The 21,473-nt window shown below is 51.2% G+C and overlaps 1 protein-coding gene across 6 annotated transcripts in view; it reads left to right on the top strand.

The window, feature by feature from the left end:
- OPA1 (OPA1 mitochondrial dynamin like GTPase) overlaps positions 1-18,286 on the top strand; it is a 428,917-nt gene extending 410,631 nt beyond the window's left edge. For 4 of the 6 annotated variants that reach the window (XM_085635800.1, XM_085635798.1, XM_085635799.1 and 1 more), the window contains one exon: positions 15,293-18,286. The gene's annotated coding sequence lies outside the window, so the exon portion shown is untranslated. The remainder of the gene's footprint in view (positions 1-15,292) is intronic. The other 2 variants (XR_014970881.1, XR_014970880.1) reach the window with 2 other exon arrangements.
- Positions 18,287-21,473: the final 3,187 nt, after the last annotated feature.

The following is a 21,473-nucleotide window of genomic DNA, read 5'->3' as shown; positions in this document are numbered from 1 at the left end:
AGGATGGATGACCACTGATGTCGCGTCGCTTCAGGTCGTCGATGGTGATTTGTCTCTTCGCTCACGAGGTCTAGGAGAGATAGACGATGACCAGCAGCTGGATTCGGAGGGTCCCACGACGTCTGCAGCTGATGACGGTGTCGGCAACCGGATTGGAGCCAACAAGCCTTGGCAACTGCAAGTCTCGTGTGGAGTGAAGATTGTCGGTGATGCAGACCAGCAAGGTCTGATGGACTTACCCCGCGAGGGTAAGTGAGGGCACGCCCAGAGCAACCAGGAGAGCCCTTGAAGTCGATGAGAAAGTCTTCGGGTGAGTCACTAGCCAACGGGCAAGCAACCGCGAAGACGCCTTTGCAGGAAAAGTTCCACAGGAGCCCACGGTCACTCGGGACGGGGTAGGCCGCTGATTTTCGGTACCAGACCTGCTAGGGACTTGGACTACAGATGGTCCAAAGCACAAGTTCGTAGAACGTTGTTTAGGGTTTGCACTCGAAATCAGTGCACGGTTCCCAGGTATTGCTGTTCCTCGTCACTCGTGGGGTCCAGACGCCACAGCTTCGCTGGGGACTCAAAATGGCCGTCGAGAGGTCAGGAAATCCGCTTCAGGGGACGCAGGGACTTCGGACTCCGGCGGGAGCGGTGAAGTTTGCAACCGTTGATCAAGTTACTGGTGCCTGCCAAGCAGGGGAGTCACTCCTTGACTCCAAGGGAGATTCTTCAGTCTTCCAGAGATAGTGGAACGTCGAAGGGCCAGGATTCTTCTTTGTAGAGCGTCGTCCAGGTGTAAATCTGAATTGCATTGGCAATGCTTGGTATCTTATAGTGAAGATAGGGGAGGGACTAGCTCTATGACCACTCCTCTAGGAGGGTCAGGGTAGTGGGTGGTTACACCCACTTCCCTTTGTCCAGTTTCGTGCCAGAGCAGGGGCAGGTAGCCCCTGAACCGGTTTGAGCTGGCATATGCACAGAGGAGCCTACTGCTCCCCCAGTGCAGGACTTCAAAGCACTCTAAGAGTGCACCCACCCAGCTCCAATACACTAAATCCTGTCTGGGAGGTGGTAACACCTCCCTGTGACATGAACCCTTTGTTGGGCTCCCTCCACTGCGAGTTTCGGTCAGCAGCAGGAGGGCAGCCCGGTGTCTGTGCTGGTGGCATCCATTTTGTGATGCCAGGGCTCTAGAAGATTTCTACCGTTTAGTACAGTGGGTACATGTCGTCCCCTTAAGAAGGGTGGGATCATACTCCCTCACCAGTTCCTGGTGTGGGTGTATGATTGCAAGTTGTTTGACACCAAACACAACATGTTTTGATGCAGTCATTCCAAAGTTAGCATTTACCGCAAGGTTATAATGCACTTAAGAGTATATGGTTTTACCGCATCCAGAAACAGCAGCAGAGAATAGACTCTGCCAGCTGCAGAGGGGTCCTGCTCATGCAGAAGCACCCCCTCACAGAGTAAACCAAGCACCCTGCCCTCAGGATTGTTAGGGCCTGCAAGAGGGGTGACTGATAGGTTTATGTGTGTGTGTATGGTGAGATATAGGAACCTATACCTCAGTGAGGAGTGCTAACACTACCTCACACAGGCTGCAGTAGCAGGCCTGTGGTGTCAGATTGTGAATGCTTCCCAGGGGTGGCATAATACATGCTGCAGCCCCTGGTAGGCCTGTGAAGTACCAATGCCCTAGGTACCTAAGGTACCATATACTAGGGGCTCATAAGGTACCACAGTATCCAATCACTAGTGCATCTAATATGCACACCAAGTTGTTTAAGGGAGTAAGCAGATAGGCTGGGGTCCTGGATAGCAGGATCCTAGCCAGACTAGTCAAAAACCATTCAAGCACCAGGTAAAAAGTGGTTGCAACCATATAGTCAGATTCCACCTTCCTAAAATGGGCTTGTGCGTCCTACTGGTCAAGCGTGCCAAGTGGGATCTGAAGTCCCAATGGGCACAACTTCGAGGGGATCTCTCTGACCAAGTCTAAATTTTGAAGAAGACTGCAGAACTGCAGTTGGGTCCGTGGAAGATCCCTCTCCTTACCCCCACCCAGAATTAACAGTGGTGACAAAAGAATGGCTTCTGACTTGAGGACGCCACCTGGGAGAGGTGAAGATCAGAGGCATCTGGTAATCCAGATGAGGCCCGACTCTACATCAATCTCCTGTAGTTGCAGGCCATCCGCTTGGCGCTGGAAGCCTTCCTGCTATACATCTAAGGAAGCTGGCGCTCACTTACAACACCATTATGTAGCACTGCAACAAGCAGGTAGGGCTGGGGTCATGGACCCTGTGTCAGGAGACACTACCCCTCTGGATGTGGCAATAACACCAAGGCATTTTCCTGGTAGTACATCACCAGCATGATCTTTACATGCGAGGGCAGACAATCCCAGCCACTGATGCCTAGCGGCCCTCAAATAGCAGGTATCTTCTGTTAATGGGGAGAACCTTGGCTCACTCTTTTCGCCATTGCTGAAAATATGCTACGACAGCAGTTGTGCATGCTGGAGTTTCATAGACCGCTCTCTCTCTCTGTAGGAGAGTAGGGTCTGCTATCCTATGGTCACCCCAAATTTTTGCTTTTTGCTTCACTGGTTTTTGACATATTGAGGCTGTGGGCCTGCTAATCAGACCCCCAGCCTGCTGTTCTCTCTAACTAAATTGACACTATGCACCCTAGGTGCATAACCAATTGGAATTGGATCACCCTGTGAGCCCCTGTACCAGTGTACACTAGGTACCCAGGGCATTGGTGTATCTAAGGCCTACCAGGGGCTGCAGCATGTATTATGCCACCCCTGGCCTGGCCTAGCAATTTGACACAACTGGCTGATCACTCAGCTGGGGTAAGTTGGTGTAACCACCTCTTACTTAGGTGTAGTATACCTATACCTAACCTTAAATGGGACACCTGGTAACCTATAAGTCACTCCTATGGCAGGCCTTAACAATCCTGAAGGCAGAGTGCTTGGTTCCATGTGAGATGGTGCTCTGGCATGAGCTGAGCCGGTCTGCAGTGGTCGGAACAACTTCCTTCTACCGTTTCCAGATATCGTCATACCATATACTCTTAAGTGCATTATGAACCTCGCGGTTAAATGCTATCTTTGGTTTGACTTTATCAAAACATGTCGAGTAAGGTGTCATCCGAATTGAAATATTAACCTCTCGCCAATTCTGGCGACGGGGTTAGCATTCCACCCTTCTAGAGGGACACGACATGTACAGTACCTGAAACCCGGGTAAAATCAGCCATAGCCTCAGCTCCACAAAATGGATACTGCCACCACAGACACAAGTCTGCCCTCCTGCTGCTGGGAGTCCTTCCAGCTTGGGAGACGTGGACAAAGGGTTTCCTGCCAGGGGAGGTGCGTGCACCACCCCAGACAGGATTTTGTGTATTGGTCAGGTAGGGCTTGAATGGAATCAGACATGCCTGAGGCTCACAAGGAGCCTCGGTGCATATGCCAGTTCAAACCGGTCCTGGGGCACACCAGCCCCGGACCTGGGGCGAGCTGGACAAAGGATTGGGGGTGTAACCACCCCCCTTCCTGGTCCCACCCTTAGGGAGGGACCTAGTAGGTAGTCCGGCCCCTAGAATCCGCTTAAAGGTAGGAGCTGTGTCCTAAGACTTCAGACATCCTGGAATCAACTTAACTACAAGAAGACGACGGGAACTTCGACGCTCTGCTGCACAGAGGACAGAAGGAAATCTCCCCTATGGTCAGGGAGTGACCATCTTGCTAACGCAAGCACCAACCAGCTATTCGACGTCTGCTTTGCCGCCGCCTCCCGCCCGAGCCCAGAGCCCGACAAGACCTGGACCTCCAGACCTCTCACCGCCCGATCCACAGTCCCTACAAAGAAGGAACCCGTGGAGGCACCGAGACACGTGGAGCCAGCCATCTTGAAAGACCGACGACAAGCTGCAAGCGCGACAACAGAGGCTCCCTCCAAGTTGTGCTTTGGGTCCTGAGAAGCCCAACATCCGAGCAGCATCTGCACCAAAGGTGAGCCCTCCAGCATCTCCACAATCTGCGTGGGGCCCCTCTGCACTTTGCATCTCGACGCGCCTGCCCGGTCCCTGGCCCGTTGGCTAGTGGCCATTTTGAACTTGAAATCTACGACGCTGGTCTGGTTGCTCCAGACTGGCCCCAGCTACTCTCCAAAGGAGCAGCCCCTCTGACCTTGCTGGTCAGAACAATCAGCTTTCTTTACTTTCCACGACTCCTGCCTGTGCCCAGGCTTGTTTGCTTCTTTCGAGTCGCCGACACCGCCGACAGCGAGAGCCTGCGTGGGACAGCTCGTGAACCGACTCCTGGACGTCGTCGACCTTCAGGGACCACGTGGCTGCGGAGACCAGCTACACCTCATCACCTGTTTGCACCCGACATCGCCTGGTACCTACCTGGTGCCACGCCGGTCACTGGCTAGTGACTGTGAACACTGTCCCCTCTGCTTTCAGGTCTTCTACAACTCCCATCCACTCTTGGATCCACCGCATCTCTTCTGGACCGACCACCTGCAGCATCTTTGTCATCAGGCTCCATTGAATCGATAGACGAAACCCGACGCACTTCGAGACCTATGCACCCGCTTCCTGTGGGTGAGGTAAAGCTGGCACTCCGGTGCCCAAGTGTAGAGAAACATCTCTAGTGTCTGTGTTTTGAATCTTAAATTCGTAGTCCATCCAGAAGACCCTTCTAGCAGTAACTTTTGAACTTTTACGCACCCATTGAAAACCTATGGGAGCACGTGTGTAACTTTCCTCACTGCACACGCGACCCGTGGACCTCCTGGTCACTAACTGAAGTTAGCTCCTTGTAGGCTCAGCGATTCTAGAGGCCCTAGGCCTTTTCCCTTTCCTGTTTGTGGTACTTATACCACTATTTTAGTATATGGTTTGAGTGGCCACCAGGGCCCATCCATATAAAGTGCAACTTCTGTATATTGTAATACTTTCTTGTTTAACGATTTGTGCTCCTGTGCTCATAAAGAGTCTAGGGGATACTTTGAGTAATAAATACATATATATTTTGAATAAATATCTGTGTGGTGTCCTTTCATTGGTATAAAGGGGGGTTACATATGGTAAAACAGCTTGCTTAACACGCTTTAACGAGTTTAGCCTCAAAGACTGCTTAGCCTACGCTACCACTAGGGCAGCTAGTCTGAAAAGGTTGACTTACAACCACACCATAAGGGTTGCTTGGCATGGTACAAGGTGGTCACTTTAACTAGTGAACAGCATATACCAGGCCAACTTCTTACACTCTCCCAGATGATTTCTGCCTAGATTGGCGCTCGAGACTCCGGCGCGTCTTTTCTCTGCTACCTCTCTCGCCTCGAGTTCTAAAGACAATCAGGAACAACCGGTCCCAATCATCTTCGTGACAGCGGATTGGACCAGGAGAGTGTTGTACCCAGACCTCTTGGGCTTGAGCATCGGTCCTCGAGTCAGGCTGCCCTCTCCAGAGGATCTTCTCAGGCAACAGCAGGGCAAAGTTCTTGCGCTCAGGCCTGCGCAGTCCTCACCCCCATGCTTGGAACTTGAGCAGCGACAGCTGACTGCTATCGACCTCACTCCTGAAGTTGTGAATGTCATCGATAGTACCAAACATCATTGAGAGAACGATCAGCTCTTTGTTGGATTCAGTGGAGGTTAAAAAAATCTGCGAAGTTCAGAAGAGAACCATCTCTGCTGGATCGTGCTCAGTGTCAAAATCTGCTTTGAGTTGGCGAAGGAGCACAGCCAGGAGGCCTACGGGCTCATTCCACCAGTCAATGCTGCTACCACTGTGTTGACACGCAGAGTTTCTGTTCTGAACATTTGCTTGGCTCCTACTTGGGCGTCCCTGTATACATTCACAAAGCACTACTGCCTGGACAGCCAGGTCCATCGAGAAGGGCACTTTATTCTCTCAGTCTTGCAGGACATGTTGGTGCGAGTCAGTTCACAGACCCACCACTGGAAGGGTACTGTTTTGGTATATGTTCAAAAGGTAATTGTAATGTGTAGGTTCGAGGCATGTGGGCTGCTGAATTCATATCTGTGCATAGATCGCCGCCTAGTGTTGGGTCCGGATGATTGCACATTGTTGTCCTGGAAGAGTCTTCGAAGTATCACGAGATAGGTGGCTCCTCCCCTGGACTACAGTGCGCATGGGCATCCTCTCCATCCTCAGATTGTTTTTTTCCGCCATTGGGTTCGGATGTGCTTATCTTAGCTCAAGTTAGGAAAACTATATTTAGACTTCGTCGGTATCGTTCGCGTTCGGTATCGATAACTTTCTTCTTTCACCTCATCGGATCGAGTTCGGACCGAACTTCAATCGACGATCGAACATGGAACCGAGGACTCCCTTCAAGAGATGTCCTCTATGTCACGCCAAATATCCCCACATAGACGTCCACCCGGTGTTTAACAAATGTCTGTCACCGGATCACGATGAATCCAAGTGTATGGCTTGCCCTGATTCCGGTCAAAGAAGACACTTCGGAATCGACGTGCCGCTCGCTTGGAGGCCAACAAATCGGCGCCTACCCCGGTAAACATATTCGGGACCGAGGATGAAGATGTCGAGAGCGTCGAGGAAGTGGAATGTGATTCTGCTTCGGAACCTGACTCCAACTATGAGGCCGAAGACGAGGGGATATTCCAGGACGAAGAAGTCGTCGACGAGGTAGGAGACGACATTTAGGCCCTTGGGGCCGAAGAAGATAGCTCAGGCGAGGAGCTAGGCCAATCCGTCGATACGGAGACCCAGGGACAGAATGTCTATATGGCTCGGGTCGCGGGGTCGCCTGCGGGCCTCACCCAAGATCAGTCACTGCGTTCTACAGCCCCGCCTACGGGCTCGGCTTCGAACATTTCCGACGAGCCGGAAATTTGTAAAACCTCTCGAGTCGATCCCTCAAAATCGAAACTGAAAGCTGCACAGGTGAAACCGAAACTAAAAGTGCAACTCGTCCTCGTCGGATCGAAGGCTTCCAACCCTTCACATCCGCAAACACAAAAGAAGGACATCGGAACCGAACAGCCTAAAGGCACTGTCGGTGCCGAGGAAACGCACAGGGTTTTCGGCGCCGAGAAACACAAACAGGCCCTCGGTCCCCCGAAGCCGCAGATGCCTTTAACACCCAAAGTTGGGGCGCGAACGCCTACAGCCAAGATGACCGATCGTGCATCGACTGCAAAGGGTGCCGACGCTGCGAGGATCCCCACTCCACAGGGCGTCGACCCGAAAATTCTAATCGAAAAGCCTAAGTCGGGAAAGGGACCTGGGACGGCCTCCACGCCTGTCCCCAAAGAGCACGTCGGTTCCAGTGCACCATCGCCATCCCTGGTGAAGCAGGTGTCTGAGTCCCTGGCGCGCATCAGGGAACGGGACACACCCGACCCGAAACAGGGCCCCGAGCCGAAGAAGGGCGCGAAGGCTACATCGGCGCCGATCACTTTTGGATTGCCGCCGTCGGGGACACCTAAAATGTTCGCACTCCGGAAGGGCTTCGCACCCGCAAAACCTGCATCCCCTGCAGATCCACCTGTCGACGACTCACAGGAGCGGGTCATCGACCTCGAAACCGGTAAACTAGTGTTTCGGAAGAGAAAAATTGTCCCGGTGAACACTTTGGAGTCCTAAAAAATCCCGCTCAAGAAGAAAATGGATTCCGGCTCCACTCCACTGCCTGTGGAACCTTATCAAACTTATACCCACCACACGCTTGATTTTTCTCCAACACCTTCGGATGCAGGTGACACCTATTATGAGGATACCACTTATCCTCTACATCATGACCATTATGAGCCACAGGACCAGGATCAAACATGGGGAGACCCAAATGACATCCACAATGCTCCTGACACCCCTATCGACAATATAAAACCATCACCTGCTGAGGACACTGCTGCTTTTAACGCCCTCATTGAACGGGCGGCTGCCAATCACGGGGTTGACCTTCATTCAGACTCTGTTGAAGAGGATTTTTTAGTGGACACGTTCTCCACATCAGAAAAAACGGTTAAGACACTACCGATGCTAAAAGGCGTTCTTAAACATGCTAAGGACATCTTTAAGGAGCCAACAAGAACACGAGTGTTAAACCCCAGGATTGAGAAAAAGTATAGACCAGCCCCAGGAGACCCTATGTACATTAAGGGTCAATTGCCACTGGACTCCCTGGTTGTTTCTAACGCCCGCAAAAGAGCGAACTCTCAAACTACTGTTGATGCTCCTCCTCCGGACAAAGTGTCCAAGGTGTTCGAAAACTCTGGGAAACGGGTGGCAGCTCAAGCATCGAACATCTGGCGCATTGCCAACACCCAGGCACTCCTAGCCAGATACAACCGGTCCCACTACGATACCCTGGAACCCCTAATAAAACACCTACCAGATGAGTACAAGGAGGGGGCAGAGCTCCTCATTAGAGAGGGACAGCTCATTACCGATGCGTCCATCAAATGCGCACTAGATGCAGCTGACACTGCAGCGAGGGCAATCAACACTAGTGTGATGTTACGGAGACATGCATGGTTAAGAATATCGGGCTTTAAACCAGACATTCAAACAAATATCTTGCATCAGCCAGTCAACCCAGACTTCTTATTTGGCCCTGAAGTTGACACCACACTCGAAAAGATTAAAAAAGACACTGAGACTGCTAAATCTATGGGGGCTCTACAATCCCAGCAGTTTCGTAGTGGCTCCTTTCGTCGCCCCAGAAGTTCAGGGGCAGCTAGAGGTCAGGGCTCCCAGCAGCAGTACAATAAAGGAGGGTCCCAAAGTCCTTATAATAAAAACAATAGGGGTGGATACCGTGGCTCCAGCACCAAGGGCAGGGGCAGAGGAAACAACAACACCAGATCCTCTGCCAATAACAAACAGTGACGTCTTGTCACTGCCCCCCGTCCACATAACACCGGTCGGGGGGAGATTACAACAGTTCCTGCCAGTCTGGAGTTCCATCACCACAGACAGGTGGGTCTTAGACATTGTCCAGTACGGTTATTGTCTAGAATTAACATCCATTCCACCCAACATACCACCAAGACGACGTCCTATGTCCGTAGAGCACTTGACATTATTGCAGCAGGAAGTACTGAGTATGCTGCAAAAAGGAGCCATAGAGCCCGTGCCTATCCAACAGCACGGTTTAGGGGTGTACTCTCTGTACTTCTTAATCCCCAAAAAGGACGGCTCTCTCAGGCCTATACTGGACCTAAGACCTCTCAACATGTACATTCTGTCGGAACATTTTCATATGATCACCCTCCAGCAGGTTCTGCCGTTACTCAGTCAGGGAGACTTCCTAGCAACACTAGATTTAAAGGATGCGTATTTCCACATTCCCATACACCCATCCCACAGAAAATATCTCGGGTTCACTATTCAAAATCAACATTATCAGTTCAAGGTACTCCCTTTCGGAGTAACAACAGCTCCCAGGGTCTTTACCAAGTGCCTAGCGACGGTGGCTGCTCACTTGTGAAGACGACATATTCACGTCTTCCCTTACCTGAACGACTGGCTTGTTCAGGCAAAGTCAGCCATGCGCCAGCCACATGTCCCACACCATTCACCTTCTTCACAGTCTGGGATTCTCACTAAATTATCCCAAATCACACCTTCAACCCGCCCACGTACAACAGTACCTAGGCGCGACCATAGACACTCTGGCAGCCAAAGCTCAGCCAACTTTAGTGAGAATCAACAGCATACAACTGCTTATAGCAAAGTTCAGACCTCAACACTCCCTTCCAGCGCGAGTGTTCATGCAGTTGATAGGCATGATGGCCTCCTGCATCTTCATAGTCCCGCACGCGAGACTACATATGCGCCCGCTTCAAGAGTGCTTAGCACGTCAATGGAATCAGGCTCAAGGACAGTTAAAAGACCTAGTGTTGGTGAGCGGTCGGGCATACAACTCTCTGCATTGGTGGAATCCACAAAACCTTTGCAAGGGCCGACGGTTCCAAGAGCCTGTTCCACAAATAATACTGACGGTGGACGCGTCTCTCCAGGGATGGGGAGCTCATGTACTCAATTATACAGTGCAGGGACTATGGACTACACAGCAGAAAAAGATGCACATCAACCTTCTGGAAATGATGGCAATCTTCCTAGCCATGAAGGCATTCAAAGTACACCTGTGCAACAAAGTCGTGTTGATCCGGACGGACAACATGACTGCCATGTACTACATACAGAAGCAGGGAGGAACACACTCTCCACAGTTGTCTCATCTGGCTCAGAGCATGTGGAAGTGGGCCATTCAAAGGAACATGTTCCTCATGGCGGAACACCTCCCGGGCAAGGACAACCAGATGGCAGATCTGCTCAGCAGACACAGCCACCAAATGCACGAGTGGGAGCTGCATCCATCAGTACTCCAACCGTACTTCCGAAAGTGGGGTCATCCAGAAATAGACCTATTCGCCACAAGGGAAAACGCAAAATGCCAAAGCTTTGCCGCCAGGTTCCCACATCCACAGTCGCAGGGCAATGCGATATGGATGAACTGGTCAGGCAGATTTGCGTACGCTTTTCCCCCAGCGCCATTAATACCGCTAGTGGCACGCAAACTAAGGCAACACTCAATGACACTCATCCTGGTTGCTCCAACGTGGGCACGCCAACCATGGTACACCACGTTTCTAGAACTTTCCGTGGTGCCACATCAAACGCTGCGACTAACGCCCAAACTTTTAACGCAGAACCATGGCGCAATTCAGCAACCAGATCCGCAACAGCTGCACCTGGCGATCTGGCTCCTGAAGTCTTCGAGTTTGGATACTTAAACCTGCCTCCAAAGAGGCCAGGAGACCCACCACCAGAGCTTGCTATGCGGCGAAATGGAAAAGGTTTGTCATCTACTGTCAACACAATGACATCAACCCGCTAGACGCATCTACTCAGAATATCATCTGTTACCTGCTGCACTTATACCAATGCAGTCTAGCATACAGTTCCATACGCATACATCTCACCGCAATAACAGCCTATCTTCAAAACAGGCAACACCTCTCATTATTCAGAGTGCCTGCCATCAAAGCATTCTTGGAGGGACTTAAACGGGTGATTCCTCCACGGCACCCACCGGCGCCGGTGTGGAACCTAAATGTGGTCCTCACCAGATTGATGGGTCCACCTTTTGAACCTCTACGTTCATGTGAGAATCAATTCCTCACCTGGAAAGTAGCCTTCCTGGTGGCAATCACTTCGCTAAGACGAGTTAGTGAACTCCAGGCACTAACCATTCAAGAGCCATTCATACAGGTTCATGCAAACAGAGTTGTACTACGTACCAACCCCACCTTCATGCCTAAAGTAATATCGCAGTTCCACATGAATCAAACTATTGAACTGCCTGTTTTCTTTCAAAATCCGGAAACTGTCGCAGAGAGAATGCTCCATACACTAGACGTAAAGAGAGCCCTCATGTACTATATAGACAGGACCAAGGATTTTAGGAAAACAAAACAACTATTCGTTGCCTTTTCTCCACAACATAAAGGCAACGCCATTTCCAAAGCAGGGATAGCCAGATGGATAGTTAAATGTATTCAAATTTGTTATGAAAAAGCTAAACGCAAGTTAACTATTCCTCCGAGAGCCCACTCAACACGAAAGTTAGGGGCGTCCATGGCTTTCCTGGGAAACATTCCGTTAGAAGCAATATGTAGAGCAGCCACATGGTCCACTATACATACATTTACCAAACACTACTGTGTAGATATACACTCAAAACCGCAGGCAGCTGTAGGACAGGCTGTTCTCAAAACTCTTTTTCAGACTGCTGCAGCTGGCACGGGCAGCCGCCGCTAATCGAGGGACTGCTATATATTCTATGCACAGATATGAATTCAGCAGCCCACATGCCTCGAACCGAATATGCTACTTACCAGTATGCATCTGTTCTTGGCATCTAGGGCTGCTGACATTCATATCGCCCACCCTCCTCCCCGGCACCTGTAGCAGCTGCAGCACTCAGAATTACTGTATAGCATGGTCATCACTTACTGTATCTACTCCATCACTGCCACAATGGCGAAAAACAATCTGAGGATGGAGAGGATGCCCATGCGCACTGTAGTCCAGGGGAGGAGCCACCTATCTCGTGATACTTCGAAGACTCTTCCAGGACAACAATGTGCAATCATCCGGACCCAACACTAGGCGGCGATCTATGCACAGATATGAATGTCAGCAGCCCTACATGCCAAGAACAGATGCATACTGGTAAGTAGCATATTCGATTTATATAGCGTGACTTATCACCCATGATGGTATCCAGGCGCTGTCCATGGGCACTGGGGAGATTAGGTGATTTGCCCAGTCACGGGATGTTGAAGCCAAGACTCTATCCCGGATTCCCAAACTCCAGAGTCTGCAACTCTGGCCACAGAGCCACACCGTCTCCCTTTGGTGGGGGGAGGAATCTGCAGTACGAAGTATCCATCAGAAGAACAAGTGGCTTACCTTTGGTAGCGATCTTTCTGGTGGTTACTCTAACTGCTGATTCCTCATCGACCTTGTACTGTGAACTGGGCTACTTTTCTCCATCTAAAAAGGTCCCATGTCAAGAGATCTGCACACTGGTCACAACCAGTTTGCTAATGAGTTTTCCTTCTGCTGGTGTGGACAGCCTAGAAAGTAACTGATGTGGGCACACAAGAGAGGCGCTTGTATACAGCTCCACACCCAAAACGGAACAACTTTGGCGCAGAACTACACAAAGCCACCTGCCAGAGCACATGATAACTACTCTTACGCCTGGAGAATATTCTAAAGGTAGGAATCTGTGGTTAGATGGAGCGTCCAGTAGAAAGAGTGTTACCGAAGGTGAGTACTTGTTTGTTTCATCCTAAACCATGTATGAAGCCCCAGTGGGACCTTAACCTAGTATAGATTTATGTTCATGCCCTTCAGCCTTATGCACAGCTGCTCCTTGAGGCTCTTGCTACCGAAAACAGTCACCCTTATTTCCATCAAGTGGACACACTGTGTGAGTGAGCTGCAGGCACTGTTCCAACTGCCCTACACTACCTTCTTTCCGTGCAAGTTGGTGACGAGGACTCGGTGGTTTACTCCCCTGTGGTTGTGAGACACTTCCATGTTGGCAAATGGATCATCTTGCTCACATTCTTTATTCTGCCACGTCTCCCAGAGGAGAAGGATATGCTCCATCAGCTTGATCCGATGAGGGCAGTGAGCCTTTACATAGACATGATGTAGGAGGCTGGCTTAGTATATGGTGCACACTTATTTGAGTGAAGCACCTAGCACTAATACAGGCATCCCTTATGGTGATTTTAGTGGTCTTGGACAGCCTTAGAAAGCTCTCCAAGTGGTAGCTGTGGAGAGCAGCCTTCAGGCTTAGCCCAGAAGGAGTGTAAAGCAGCTTGTTTTACCAGAACTAATCATATAGTGTAGGTTAAGTGAAAAAGAACCACACAGTGTAGTTATAAAAATAAGTATATTTCTTATACACACTCCCTAACACATTGGTATATCTCCTACCTGGAGATATCAACACAATACACACAATACTTCAACTGTAAAACAGGGAAGTAAGCGAAAATACACCTTGGTCTTCAATGCATATCAACGGGAAACTTGTGGTTGCAGTTTTCAAGAAGGACCCCCCCACACACCCCAGAGGACCCTGAAGAAACCCCGTGGAAGACAGAGGTTGGAGAGTCACCCCAGCCGTGGATACCCCAGGAACCAGGACACCTACACCAGAGATGCCAGGTGCATAGGTGTGAAATGACGCCGGAAACTGCCGTATACCACAATGGAGGACTTCAGGAAAGATGCCGCTGGCAGAGAAGGTGAAAGAGGCTGGTGGAATCCAAGTGTGTATTTTTGAAGAGAAGAACCTGCAAGCAGAGGGACAGAGTCCATGCCACTCGGAAGTGACCAGGTGGCACGAAAGACCAATAACTACCGATGACAGAAGATGCACGAGTGATGACGATAACATTGTCGCTGCAGCTGTGAGGACCAGGCATTGCTGAGGAATGCCAGGAGCCATTCACGAGCTGTCCCACTTAAAAAGTCAAGAACCAGGGGGTCAGTGTCAGGGGGGAACACCTACAAGCCTTGGCAGCAGCAACAGATGTAGTAAACGAAAAAGGTGCAGTGTCAGGACCAGCTAGGTTCAAGTGACTCACCATAAACAGGTAAGTCAGAGCAGGCCCCGAGCAGGGGAGCTCACTGGAGCCAAAGAAGACCTTCGAGAGGACGCGCAGGCCGAAGGCAGAGGAGTTGCAAGAGGACCACGAGCAGCTTACCAAAGACGGTGCAGGGGATATTGTGAGGATGAAGATCTTGACAGGAAGAGATGATTGTATCCCGAAGATCTCTGGAGGACAGTCAACAATCCTTGGCAACGGCAAGTCGACACGGTGCACAGGGGTTCTGTTCCAGCGTTTCTGACGAGGGATACTGGTCTCAAACTTGCTGAGAGGACAGGTCAGGCCTCAAGGGAGTTGCAGAACCACCACCTGTGTTGCTAAGCCTTTCAGAGTAAGTGGGACATCAGGAGCATCAGACTGGTCAGCTTCGTTGCGGTGCCTGCAGATGCAGGGGAGTGACTCCTTCACTCTAAGGTAGATTCCTTCGGGTGTCTTTGATGCTCACAGGCCTGGAGAGGAACCTGGATGAAGCATAGACGACGAAGACGACGTGCAGAACAGCGAGACCAGGAGGTCCAGGAGTCTTCCTTGGTGCAGTCTCGGTTCCAGGCGAAGTCCAAGGTGCCCAGATAATTGAAGTTGAAGTGGTTTAGAGTTTGAATCTTGTCCCACGACGAATCTGAAGAGCCACCCACAGGTAAGCCCTTAAGTTCCCTAGGGAAAGGGTTGGGACCCCAGCCCAATACACAAAGTCCTGTCTGGGAGGTGGTCACAAAGGTACTTCTTGAAACCCTTTCTTTACCCAGGATTGGGAGGCGAGTGGGGCTGGCCTTGTGGGTTCAGTTAACGTTGGACTGCGACTTTTACAAAATGCTGCCTCGAATATTACCAATTTTACGAAAATAACTTTGGAAAATGTTGGTGTAGAAGGTCAGCTAGTTGTGTTTAGCCAGAAAAATATGCGAATGTGATGTGTATAGACTGAAATATTATGAAGGGAACCTTTTGGTTTTGTTGCCACGTGTCCCCCCAGATTAATGTTGTACAAATCAGTCTTTGTTGTGTTTTATCATCATAAATGTACACAGAATAATTCTGAGCCGACACCACGATTTGGTGAGTTTGATGCATTTTATTTTTTTTGCAGGTGAAGATTTCCAACTGAGTTGAGCACTCACCGGATTACCCTGCGGAGGAAAGAATCGATGGAAGTCTTTTCTTTGTGTCTCTTCAACTCTTGTTTTACCAGAACTTTGAACGTCCATGAATTGCTGGAGAGGGATCGCAGCACAGTGAACCCTCTCCCACCTATGTGGACTTCAGGTCCTTCTTACAGAGCAGCTCTTACACCCGTCCGGCAAGGCCAGCCTTGTCCCTGGATCCGGAGCCACATGGGCGACGTCACTTTGGAAGGGTTGACCAGAGCCGGCCTTTGCATGACGAGAAGTGGGCGCTTCCAGGGTTCCTATGGATTGTACATATGTTCTTGATTCTCTTAAAGGCTACATCGCTTGAGTGACGCTGTGTGTTGGGGCATTTGCGGATAGGTATGGCGTAATATCAGCCACAGTCACCGTTGTCTGTAGTCGGTGTGTGTGTGTGTGTGTGTGCGCGCGTGCGTGTGGATGGAGTGTGTGTGCGCTGTGCATTGGTGTATAAAACCTTCCCCCACGGATGTACATTGTCACTTTCAGTTGAAGTGTCAGGTGAGCCACTTCACAGGGACAGGAATAATCTCTGCCTATTCACTCTGTGGCTCCGTTTTCATGAATGGACAAGTGGCAGACTACGCTGCACTCGTCTTGATCTCCAGACTCGTTCTATTACTTGCAGATAATAAATTTTAAAGCTGCAAACTGATTTAGAAAACTATTTCAGAGATTCAAACCTTTTATCTGTGGCCTTCATGAAATCTGCTCTGATTCTCACAGTCCTCGTGGTGTTTAAACATGCGCCGTTGGCTGGTGCTTCTGATGCGATTCTACCGAGGGTGTTGGTGGTGTAAGATTGTCCATGTAGTTTCTTCTCTTGCCTGGGGTGCAGCCCTCTCTGGCCTGGGGTGCAGCCCTCTCTGGCCTGGGGTGCAGGTGCAGCCCTCTCTGGCCTGGTATGCCGCCCCTCTTGTCTGGGGTGCAGCCCCCCTCTTGTCTGGGGTGCACCCCCTCTCTTGTCTGGGGTGCACCCCCTCTCTTGTCTGGGGCTCACCCCTGCTCTTGCCTGGGGGGCAACCCTCTCTGGCCTGGGGCGCAGCCCTTTCTTGTCTGGGGCGCAGCCCTCTCTGGCCTGGGGTGCAGCCCCCTCTTCTTTGGGGCGCACCTCCTCTCTTGTCTGGGGCGCACCCCATCTCTTGTCTGGGGCGCACCCCCTCTCTTGCAGGGGGGCACCCTCTCTTGCCTGGGGCGCAGCCCTTCTCTTGTCTGGGGCGCTCCCCTCTCTTGCCTGGGGCGCGCCCCTCTCTTGCCTGGGGCGCGCCCCTCTCTTGCCTGGGGCGCGCCCCTCTCTTGCCTGGGGCGCGCCCCTCTCTTGCCTGGGGCGCAGCCCTCTCTTGTCTGGGGCGCGCCTCTCTCTTGTCTGGGGCGCGCCCGTCTCTTGTATGGGGCGCAGCCCTCTCTGGCCCGGGGCGCAGCCCTCTCTGGCCCGGGGCGCAGCCCTCTCTGGCCCGGGGTGCGCCCGTCTCTTGTCTGGTGCGCAGCCCTTTCTTGCCTGAAGTGCAGCCCTCTTCCCGCCTTTGTTGCTCTCTTTGGGTGTTTCACTTCCATCGAAACTCGTGCAACTCGACACCTCAGACCACTTCTTTTCATTGTAGGCAGTTCATTTTTCTTTAAATTAAAAGTAGGGTCTGTGATTAATAAAAAGTGTTGAGTGGTCTCTATTTCCGAGGTTCATAAGTTTATTGAATAAGGTCCACATTACTGGTAGATGTGCTTTTTGGTGACCAATACCAGGGTGGCGTAACAATAGCCCCCGAAGCCCCCGCGTTTCAGGGGCGCCCAAGCTTAATAGGGCCACCTCTGGTACTGTAAACCGGGATAACTCCTGACTGAGGCCCTTCAAGTACTTTGCAGGGCACCCTACTCAAATTTCAGTATGCCACTGGGTGGCGCTCTGCAGAGACATGCTTACATACGTGCACACAGGCACATTTTCTGTTCTCAAGGCAGGGTTTTTACTGCATTGGCGGCTTGGTGACTTCCAACGCCCTTTTGGGTCACGTGGTGGTGGCACGCTCTTGGAGGCAGACTGAAAGCCACAATCCCTGGTGGCATCCTCCAAGGCTCGGCTTGCCCTCATTGGCTTGTCTCGTTACTTCAACGCTGAATGTGGCGGAAGGCGTTGGCCATGGGTCCATCGGGTGACGTCAGTGGCTTCACAACAGCGCAGTCAATGAAGCCTTTCTTCTCCTCTATCTGGTGGTTAGGAAACCGGCTGAAGTGCTTTTATCATCGCTGTTGGATCGCCCAGTTTGTTTAGTGTGAGTCAACATTGAAAGAAGTTTACAGTTCCCAGCCTCAGTAGCTCTCTGGAATCTGGCTGAACCAGTGAGTAATGGCAACCACCAACACCCTCTTTGACATCACCGCGTAGAAGTAGCACATCCGCAGCAGCCACATTTTTATTGCAAATACTTTACCGCCATTAGAAGCACCTGTCTATAACCAAGAGAGAATATGCACGGTCCTGGATGTTTGGAGTGCTATGTTTTTTTGTTGTAAGTAAACTTGAATAAATGAATACCAATGTATTGTTGTATCAAAGGGGAATCGCTAGTCGTGCCACCTCTGTCTGATTTCATTGTTTCGTGCCCACACCTTGAGCAAAACCAATGGCTGGTGCTCCTGAAATACACACACAAGCGTGACACACACACTCACTGGCACCACGCTTTAGAACACAAAGGTTCAACAACGCCACATCTGTACAGATTACAAGCACTTATAAAATTATTTTAACTTTATTTCCCAATATATGAAATGTAAATCCTCAAATTGTCTTTTGAGTACCATAGCACTCATCCTGTTTTCACCCCTTTACCCATAAAAAGAGACGGTCTCAGATTGGCCACGATGTATTGAAGGATAATTCGCTATTTATTGAATGCAGGAGTATTGCAAAGAATCCGACAATAAAGACTTTGAAAACAGCTTGTTGTGGTTTTCATCTTATTTAAAAAAGAAAACAAAACTAAATTTTCTGTGATTTCTGCATACCAAGTTGTCAATTATAGATCAGTTGTTTTAATGTAACATGACATTGAAAACAGAATGCAGCCGTGTTTTAGGATTGGATCGATAGATAGCCTTATCTGATAGACTTCTAGCTGCAGATTCCATACCTTGTGAATTTCCCCAGGCGTCGGACTGGATCCGGAAGATTTTTTGTGAGCAGTACCCCTGCGCTCAGGTAGGTGACATTGATCGGCTCCGTGTCTGTCATTGGCTGCGCAAGAAGTGACGTTGCAGTACCTATATAGGCGCCACCCAGGCGTTCTGACATCCGCTTTTTCTTTCCATGCTAGCCAGCGCTCATCTAGAGAAGAGCTACCCCACTGTTGTTTTTTGACAGGCTTTTTTGATGTTTTTTCAACTGTTTTTGAGGTTTACCTCCTTGTGTGTTGAGGATGTCGTCACAGAAGTCTGGTTTTAAGCCCTGCTCCACCTGTCACTGACCGATGTCTACAATGGACCCACACCTGGTTAGTCTTTGGTGTATGTAGTCCGACCATGACATCAAGTCGTGCTCCGATTGCCGGACCATGAAAGGCTTTGAGGGAGCAGTCCCTGAATCTGCTAGCGGCCCAGTATCCAGAGTCCTCCTCGTCTCTTCAAAGTTGTCTGGACACTAAGGTAGGAGGCACATAAAGAAAAGTAAGAAGTTGAAGCTCTCTTTGGCTTCTCCTTGGCCGACGAGAAGAGGGAGCCTTGGTGTACTAGGCCTCGTTCCCCAGAACCTGCACCTGGGCAAACTCCTCCCCTCCCTAATTTCTAAAGCCCTGAGTGACCCCGCCCAACTGAAAGAGTTCTATGATGCCATGCTCTTTTATTTGTGTGGTCTGACCCTGTCAACGCGCCTTCAGGCCCCGCAGGGTTGAAAGAGGCCCCAACTGGTTCTGCACTGGTGGCTCCGGCCCAGCACCATTGGGGCCCCAGGGATTCATATCTGAAAGAAACACATTAGTTATAGATTCCTTACCTTAGAATTACCCCCAGGCGTCAGACTGGATCCGGAAAGGTTTTCGTCAGCAGTACCTCTGCGTGTTAGTCGTTGGCATCATGTCGCCATCATGACACCGCGGTAGCTACTTAAACGCCGCCCTTCTTTCTGTTCCGCGCCAGCCAGCGCAGATCCGGGAAGAGCGGTACCTCCAGTCATTCTTTGAACTTTTTGAGTGACTTTTTGTCGACATCTTTGAGTCTAAGACTCCTGGTGCACGTAGGGATGCCGGCTTCAAGGCTTGCGGATCCTGTACCCGACTGATATCGGTTATGGATCTGCACCGCATGTGCCTCTTTTGCCTGGAGCGCAACCACGACCCCAAGTCGTGTTTCGACTGGCAGTCCATGGCACTGAAAGCTTTGCAGGAGCAGTCCCGAAAGCTTCTTGAGGGTTGGCAGCCGACACTGCGCCGTTCGAGGTCCTGGTCGAGAGGGAGGTCGAGGGACCGGTCGCAGAGCCATCACCATTCGTCCAAGTCATCGAAGTCTTCACACTCGGCGTGTGGTAAGTGTAAGAAAGTGGGTTTCTGTTGCAGTAACCCCCCCCCCCCTTTTTTTTGCCTAATAGCTGATGCACTTTTCCTTGTTGTGCCCCGGGCTCCTGCCAATCAGGTGCCCAGGGCCTGTGTTCCTTCCCTAAAAACTGCCTAACAGCCAAAACCCAAATTGGCAAACCCTGGCCACATGTCAGCCCCTGGTAAATGGTACCCTAGGTACCCAGGGCCTTGTGACCAGGGAAGGCCTCTAAAGGCTGCAGCTCTCATTGTGCCACCCTTAGAGGCCCTGTACCCTAACACACACACACTGCTCTTGCAGGCTGAGTGTCTGGATACAAGACAAAACAGAGAGTCGACATGGCACACATCCCTGTGTGCCATGCCCACAACCTACACTGCCCTGGCATACATCAGCCACCCCTCTAGCTGGGTGCCCTATGCCAGTGGTGTGGACACAGAGGCAGGAGCCCTGTGCCCCTACAGTACCCAGGTCCATTCCTGGGTCCTGTAAGTGCAGTGCTGCCAGCTAAGAGTATATGGTGCTGGGAGCTGGTCAAACACGAACTCCACAGCACCATAATGGCAGCACTGAAGACTGAGAAGTTTGGTATCAAACTGCTCAGCACATTAAATCCACACTGATGCCAGTGTGTGATTTAATGTACAAAGCACCACAGAGGGCATCTTAGAGAGGCCCCCTGAAACCTAAACCTACAATCCACGTCTGTTCTGAGGCTGCCTAGGCTGCCACACAGCAGACATGTTGCTGGACCCCTGGGTAGGAGAGCCCCTGCTCTCCTGGGTCTGCAACAATGCACATCCTGTGCGAGGTGCTAAATCTCCTCCACCAGGATGGGCAGGGGGAAGCTTCAAAGGCATTCCGCCTCTGTGAGCTTCCCCAGGCCACTGCAACCCCCCACTCTGGCGGGAAGCTTGGCCGGAAACCCCAAATAAGGACAGGGGATGTGCCAGCCTGCCAACCCCACCCCTCAGGTGGAGGAGGCGAGGTGAAGCACATCTCCGGGCTCTCGCCATCTTGAAGATGGGAAGCCCTGCCCAATCAGGACTAGGCTCCTGCCCCCCTCCCACAGGAGAGAGGCATGATAGGGGGTGTACCCACCCCAGGACAGGGACCCATTGGCCCCTGCCCTTCACCTACCTGTAACGCCCCTAAATCTAGTATTTAGGGGCACCCTGAACCTTCCTGCCCCAGAGTCCAGATTCGAAACTACAAGAAGAGCAAGAAGAACAAAGACCTGCCCTGCAGCTGTTAAAAAGAGGAAGACACCAACTGCTTTGGCCCCAGCCCTGCCGGCCTGTCGACCCTCGAACCTGCTCCTGCTCCAGCGCGGCATCTCTCGTGGCCAGCAACCTCACCAACCCCGGAGGACCTGGCTACCTTTTGGCTCTAAGCCCCTGGGACTCCCATGAGTAGAGGCTCTACTCAAAACCTATCTCTAATCCCTGACAGCAGCCCGGAACCGCGAACCCAGCACACTCTGCACCAGCCAAGCCTGGCCAGTGCCGGAGTGAACAAAGACCCTGAGGACGACCCCACGGCGACTGTGACCCCGAGTCCGGCACCCAAGGACCTCCCTCGACACTTCTGAAGAAGCCT

Source organism: Triturus cristatus, chromosome 11, assembly GCF_964204655.1.
Source record: "Triturus cristatus chromosome 11, aTriCri1.1, whole genome shotgun sequence".
NCBI classification, from domain to species: domain Eukaryota; kingdom Metazoa; phylum Chordata; class Amphibia; order Caudata; family Salamandridae; genus Triturus; species Triturus cristatus.
This window is presented reverse-complemented; position numbering and strand designations above follow the sequence as displayed.